The sequence below is a fragment of the Amphiura filiformis genome, chromosome 8, assembly GCF_039555335.1.
Source record: "Amphiura filiformis chromosome 8, Afil_fr2py, whole genome shotgun sequence".
NCBI lineage: Eukaryota > Metazoa > Echinodermata > Ophiuroidea > Amphilepidida > Amphiuridae > Amphiura > Amphiura filiformis.
This window is the reverse complement of record NC_092635.1, coordinates 56355008-56362843: the sequence shown is the minus strand read 5'-3', so window position 1 is coordinate 56362843 and position 7836 is coordinate 56355008. Positions and strand designations below refer to the sequence as shown.

At 37.2% G+C, this 7836-nt stretch overlaps 1 long non-coding RNA gene across 1 annotated transcript; it reads left to right on the top strand.

The window, feature by feature from the left end:
- Positions 1-1747: 1747 nt before the first annotated feature.
- LOC140158317 (uncharacterized) lies at positions 1748-5451 on the top strand. Its single transcript, XR_011859771.1, has 3 exons — positions 1748-1840; positions 3220-3281; positions 5050-5451. It is a non-coding gene; the product is annotated as an uncharacterized lncRNA (long non-coding RNA).
- Positions 5452-7836: the final 2385 nt, after the last annotated feature.

Here is a 7836-nt window from a genome sequence, read left to right as displayed (position 1 = left end):
ATATTCAACTTCTAGTAACCATAATTAATTAGTGGTAGGCCTTATTTGTCCAAAATTTCGAATTTCGTGCACAATTGTTTCAAGAATGGGGGAACACTATGTATCCCAGGGGGTGGGTCATACTTCTCTGGCAATTCCAGGGCAATCCCGACGGCAACACCACGGGAACACGATTTGTTTTATGCGCATGTCTAGCGCATGCGCATTATGAACAATTAGCGATGTCAGCCGTTAAAAACAGCCTGTGATCTTCAATCAGCTGATCGTAAATAAACAATCCCGGAGTTGACCAGCTTCAACGCACGGTTACAATCGAATCGTGACAATGGGAATTAAATCTTTACTCCCAAAATTCAAGAATATAGAAAATAAAGTTTCTGCCAGGGTTTCTGCCGCGGATTTGGGTGGTGAAGTACAGGCATTGACGCATCAATTTATGGATCTATACACTGCTGCACAACCTGGAATTGATCCACGAAAGTAAGTTAAGCTTAAAAGCTTATTAAATACTATGTATAAATGTAGATGGTATACCATCTACATGTAGTGAAATTTGTTATGATCATTTTAAATCGGGTGTGGTGCTGAATCCAGTTACAATTTTGTAGATCTTGTGGTTCTGTATTAAATTATGATGTGAAAAGAGTTGAAACGCAACATCTTCATAATTGACATATTTCTCAAGAACCACAATTATTTACAATACTATTCATATATTAAGAAATTATTTTAAGTGTGTGACTTGTATTCGGTGATGAAGGAAAGGATTAAGGGCTTATTTTTCATTAGGCCAATTACAATTGATCCTTAGTTTCCTGTTTCCCTCGCGCGTCCAAAATCAAGAATGGAAAAATATTTAATTATTTAATTTTTATTTAGGTATTTTCATCTTTTAATTGACTTTGTAATTACTTTTATTTGCCAATATCTGTTTTTGATCATCTCAGCTTTGATTATGAATATAAAACAAGAACATTGTAGGGTCCCCTACTAATATTAATGTAAAAAATCAATTATAAAGGTAAAATAATTAAATCCGTAGTCTTAGTCAAAATGACCACATGGACTGTTGATAGTAGTCACGACCACATTTTCAAAATAAAGAAAGTAATAGATAATTAATAACTAATAATTAAAAGTCGCCTCGTCCTTTATTTTCAAACTTGAAACAGGAAACTAAGAATTAATTGTGAAGGGCCTTAATCTCCTATTCTAAACCATGAAAATTGTCTTTTTATAGCTGTGTGACCAAAAAAGCATCCTGTACCGTTGATTGGTTTTAATGTTACCTGGTCACATTCCTAATGAAGTAAATTTTTAAGAATACATGACAAGATAGACATGACAAGCCGTTCCTATGCCAACCTGTCCTTGCATCAACCTGCACCACATTTTTTGAAGGCAACTCGTCACTGACCAGTGACCAACCTGTCCCTTGCTTGCTGGAGGGAATAAAGCTAAGGTAGTTGACTATATATATTGTCAAGGGACAGGTAGACTATGTTGTCAAGGGCAGTGGTGTACCGTGTATTGGGGTCACTTGTCAGAGCGGGCAAAATCCTGGTGTGCGGTAGATTTACCCGGTCACAGGGTAGATTTGCCACAGATACGCTACTGGTCAAGGGGTGGGTTGGGATAGGGACAAGTTGTATATCCACCAATTTTTATGTCACTTTTATGCAATTATGGTTCTTACAGGTACGGTATGTCAATGATTTCTGCTAAGCAGTAGATGTGTTGGTCCCGGGTGTTGGTTAGGCAAAATGTTACGCCCATAGTTGTTTTTGACGGGGAAGATCAAGCTACAAGCAAAGCAGCACACAAAGGAAGAAAGAAAAGGGTATGTATTAATTCATCATGAATTAACATCTTCATTCTTGGTAACTGAAGTTAAAAAAATCAATCTCAAAAGATATGTACAATGTATGTGAAACACTAACATTCACATATTTTGGGTATAATCGCGAATTTAAGGTTTGGCCACGATACCCATTTTTAAAGTATTCATTTTCCAAAAAAAAACCATAAGTTTTCACAAAATTGAAAGAACCCATGGTGATCTGTAATACAATCCATGCAGAAAAAAGTACCGGTATAGAAAATAGACCATAGCAGAATGGTAAACTGCATATCCGTCAATACATGCTTTTTCCATGGGAAATGAACTTTGCTGCTTGGATGATGTCACGATGAGGTTAGCATTTATTCCGTATTGAAAAGTGTGTACTGACAGATATGCAGTCGACCGCCCTCATCATGCGCATATTTTGGGGGCTTTAGGGCGCCAGCCCCTGAGTCAAAGCAGGGGTGGCCAAATCAAAGGGCAGTGGAAGAAGAAGGGCGGCAAAAAGAATTAGTAAAGAAAAAGGCGGAAAATTTGAAAAAAATTGTACTATATATCAAAATGTGTTAATTTTAGGGCACTAGCGCCTAGAAATTATTTTTTTTTTGGTTCTTCACTTTTTCAAACGACCGTAAAAAAATTGGGGCAACCTTTTCGGGCTGCTGAGGAAGGGGCGGCAAAATTGAATTTTCTTCAGCCCCCCGGGTAGGGGCGGCCACAGTACGCCACTGCTCATAGGACTTAATTTTAACGAATTCAACTCTGCGCCGCGTAATTTAATTTAAAAAATTCAAATTTGAACTTTTTGCGAAAAATGCACACATTTTGGTAATATTATGGATAAATCACACAAATGTGACTCCTCGCCACAACTGAGCCCGGATGTCGCCAGTGCCACTATTGAGATATGCTCCATCGAACTTAACAATAAACAATAGGAAAGAAAGGATTTATTGACTGTTTTATTGATTTTCACTACTTAAATGTCAAGTACTATAGACATGATATACATCATTTTAAAGCTAATTTCAAGCAGAATATTTTGGTTGAATATCTCAAAAATGATGATTGGCGACATCCGGGCTCAGTTGTGGCGAGGAGTCACAAATCAGGAATTTTGTGAAATTGATGCGCAAAATTTGCTCTCAAAAATCATAGATTTTTCCGGTGCTTACCAATACAGTGTAGTTCGTAAATACAAATGAGGGCACCAAATCTGTGTGGGTACTTGTACTGTCTGTTTGTGTTTGCTTGTTTTTTTACGTCCAAGTACTAGATTTTCCTTGGGTAAAGCTCAACCTCACTTTTGTGAAATTAATCAACTAGAGGAGTTTATGCATGCATCTAAATTTGCATTTCTTTCTTCATGTCATCAGGAGAAAAAGACAGGAGAAGGCTAGAGCCCTGCACCACCATGCCACACAAAATGAGTTTGCAAGTAAGTATATGATGTATGACATGTACATTGTATGCGAGGGGGTATCCAAAAGTTTTTGACATCACCCAGAAGTGAAAGAGCTATTTTCATGAAATTATGTCAGTGTAATCACTGGTCCTTATGTACATTATGGTTCAGAAATGGTCTCATAAGTATAAGTTTACTTTCTATCCAGATGGCACTAGGTGGGCAGTAGCTAGGCGCATAACCTGCAAGATGGTGAAAATTGAGGAACGTGCGTGATTAAGGTTCCTGCATTTGAAGGGTTAGGCCTACAATGCTCATAAAATCTATGATGAAATGAAAGCTATCTACGGTGATGATTGCCCATCATATTGCACTGTTGCTTTTTGAAAAAGGAATTTCCAAACTGGCCACATGTCCCTCACAGATTAGCCAAGAAGTGGGCGTCCATCACTTATGGATGGCGCGCCACAGTGAAGAAACTCAAGAAAGTGGAGGATCTTATCATGAAAAGGTAATGCGCCTACTGCCCATCTAGCGACACCTGGAAAGAAAGTAAACATACTTATTTTTTGAACCATAATGTACATAAGGACCAGTGATTATACTGACAAAATTTCATCAATATAGCTCTTTCACTTCTGGGTGATGTCAAAAACTTTTGGATACCCCCTCGTATATACACATGTATCATAATCATACAGTAAAATCGATTAAGGAACCGTTCACAAACACTTGTTGGGGGCCCTGATGCAAAAAAATTTCATCGTGAACATTTTTTGGGCCCCCTTTTTCAGATCTCAAAAATTTCAGGGCCCCCTTTTCACATGAAAATTATGGGTCAACCCCATATACTCAATTTTCCCGGAAAATTTGTGGTCAATTTTTCAGAGCCCCTCACCCCTAGAAGGGTCAAAACTAAGAGCCCCCTTTTTGCATCAGCCCCCCCCCCCCAACAAGTGTTTGTGAACAGTCCCTAATGTAGACAATTCCATGATCATCCACCATGAATGGGCTGCAGTTTCAGCCATGTACATTGTATTTTAGCCACTGATTTTTAGTTTACTACACATAGGGACACAAACTCATTAAATAATCCAACCCAAAAAAACCTGCTGTATTGCTAACATTACAACCCTTTTGTAGTGAGCAGCCATGTGACTGCAGGGTTAAGGATGTTGTGAAAAACCTGCATTTTATTTAAATACAATTTTAAATCATCATTTTTTGATTTAAAATGCTAAATATGTAATTGGCCCATGCCAGGTAACTGTGATTTGGTAGGCAAATGTACATTGTATTTATTACGGCAAACCCTTGCTCATTCATTTGTGATTAAGCCAGTCTCCGGGAAGAGACTATAGTTTCAGTCACAGTTTTGGTCACCTTACACCTTCAAATGTGCTCAAAATTTACACTGATGTAAAAAAAAAAAGATTTCTTTAATTTAACTTCATGTGAGGAAAATAGTTGTGAATTTTTTGATAATTTATTTTTTCTGTGTGCCCTCTTGTGGCTGTGGTGTACACCTCACACCTTTGTGCGGAGAATGTCAGTGGAAGTTGGAGCTACATGTAAGAAAGCGTGAGTACCGGTACCTCAAACTGCTTTGAAATGAATTTGAAATGTTGTCGCTATAAACAGTGGCATTTTCATAATCACTTGCACCATTTTGCCAATGTTTGCCACCAGCAGTAATTTGTCTCCCAGAATATCATTGTATCCCACGTATCATTTTCAATTTGCAGTAAAAACTTGTTCGATGTGAAACAATATTTTATTCTATTTCTTTTTAAATTTATAGGTTGGTGTGTGTGGTAAGGCAAAAGATTGACCAAGCCCTGAAAACTGATAACTCAGGCAACTGGTAGTCAGGAACCATATTTGAGATCGAAAAGTTGCAATAAACATTCCTCTGCGAGTATGTGTACTGGTGTACTACAGTGCCATTTGTGGCAACAAGCAATCGACAAGTAACTTTTAGATTTTACATTCCAATTTAGAAATTAAATCTAAGCAGTGGACTGTGACAACAAGTGTTTTAGGATTAATATTATGAAGCTCAGTTACACTACCCGATTCATATTGGGCTGCCTGCACAGGTACACCATCGCTGAGGTAGTCGGAGGTACATGTACTTGGCTGGTACTGTGCAGTACCAGGTGAGTACCAGTTTAGAACCAGTGCAGTACCACTGCTGGTGGATCCTGTGCATGTGCATAATTGGTACTGTGTAGGTACTTTGTGTGTACCAGTCTACAGATGGCCCAAATAGGAATCTTGTAGTGATAGATTGGATAGACAGCTGAGAACATCATGCTTGTAAGCTTTTAGGCTTTGGGTTGAGCCTTTTGTTTGAGCCTGGCCCTATCAGGGCCCGAGCTTGCGTCTGCCCAGACCGACTGGTTAAATAAACCTGCAGGGGGTCACTCCCATTGTGGTCTGTACATCTCCCACGATAATCAACTTTTGAAATGCACCCTAAACAAGGATTTAACCCTTGTCTAAAACGATACCCTAAACAGATATATCACACGCCTGTTTTCACACCCTAAACATATACAGGGATTTTGTTCCTTGCATCAAATTTCATACCCTAAATTTCATTTCCACGTATTAGCAATTGCAATTTTGCTACCCTTTTTTCATGTTTTTAACACCTTAAACACGATACACACGTATCGTGCCTACCCATGAAAAACTACCCTTTTTACGCATTTTTATTATCGCAGATGGTGTACATGCCACAATGGGAGTGACCCCCCCTGGGAAATAAACAAATTTGTTCTTGGTTAAAAAACACAAGAGCAGTCATATCATGATTTAACCTAAGTAGTCCTCCATCCCCAATTAGTGCCCCACACTGAACTCTTTTGACTCAAAGGTGCAACTAACCCCATGCGCCCATACACTCAATTTATTTCTATTATGTTCTCAGAATCTTCCTTCCTATACTTTGTACAGAGTTAAAGAGTCCAATATAATCAACACTTGGACTCAAAACTTGGACTGTGTTGGATAGGCTCACTTTTCCCCCAAAAATTGTTTTTCACCATTTTTTGACCAAAACTCATTTTTGACCAAAAATCACATTTTGACCAAAAACCACATTTTTACCAAAAATCACATTTTTACCAAAAGTCATGTTTTTGACCAAAAAAGATTCTGAAAACATAATGATAAAATTGAATGTTTTTTCACCCAATACAAAATTTATTGGTCTCGCTATGAGTAGGTATGTCACAGTGGCTGCACAATAATTCTGTCATACTGTGCACGCATACATAACAGTGAATCAAAAAGCGCGGGATCAAAGTTGGCCAATTTTTGAAAACATACATGTCAAAAAACGATTTCCTCGTTATGTTTCATTGATCACAATAATTTGTCTTTTTAATATGTGGTAGGTGAAACATTTCCTAAATCACTATCAACTCCGCCAAAATTAAACACTGCCTAGTTTAAGAGTTAAGACCTGTTTTATGAATTTTTTTAGATCGTCCATAAATCAATAAATATAGGTCTCTCGAAATAGAGGACCAAGTACCATCGGTCTGAAATACCAGTGTTTGTTATCATGTATTTTTTTTCCTTGGACAATGAGTGAAACACTTCCCTATACCAATTGAAAACTCGGTGCACTTAGGCAATTAACTGCAGTTTCTTTATTCAACATCACAGCAGGTTCATATTTGACAAAATCATGCTGTATGAATAAAACATAAATAAAACATTGAAAAAGTAAAATTACATATGCCTAATTAACATAAGAATGGCATAAATATATAATTAGATGTAATTAGCTAATTTGCATAATTAATGACTTTTTGTGTATTTTTTGTTACCAAATGAAAGAACTTTGGGTACTTATGTGTGCAAAAAAAAACGTATCCTCATATCATGTACGGTTCTCTGTTGGCATTATTTTTGCATATTAATTAGCTGGACTTAGTCATTTTTAAGCTTTTATTTGTCTGCAGATTGGTCAAAATGGCTAAAATTGTATATTTGGTGAATTTATTACATTTATTCGAGGAGAGATTTTTTAATCTTGTTTTCTTTAACGAAGTCCGGAAAGATATGCAATTAATCTGTGATACTTAAATCAATGCTACCTTTTCAAGTAAGTGTCCGAATAAGCATTACAAATCCCAAAAATTACCATTTTGCCATTTATAGCCATTTGTGGCAGGTTTTCACCCGATTTCGGGTATCTTCAAGTTGACGTTACATCACTTTGCATTATCCGATTTCAATTCTGTTTTTTGTTTTTGAAGCATTCATAACGATGATTCAATTAAAAGCGTCAAATAACATGTTTCTGCTGCGCTTATTTTTGGGGTGATATACCTACTATGAGTTAAAAAATATTGGACTTGACTTTGTCTCGTCCAATATTTTAAAACTCATAGCTCGACCAATAAATGTGCGTATTGGGTTCAAACCATCCACTTTTATATCATTATTGTCAGGGAAATGCAAGTATTTTGAAACACTCCCAGCTAACTCAGTCATGTGGCAATATATGGCCTTGCGATCAGCAAACTGAGCTAGTTCTTCATGAAATGAAGATTTTGAATTATGAACACAA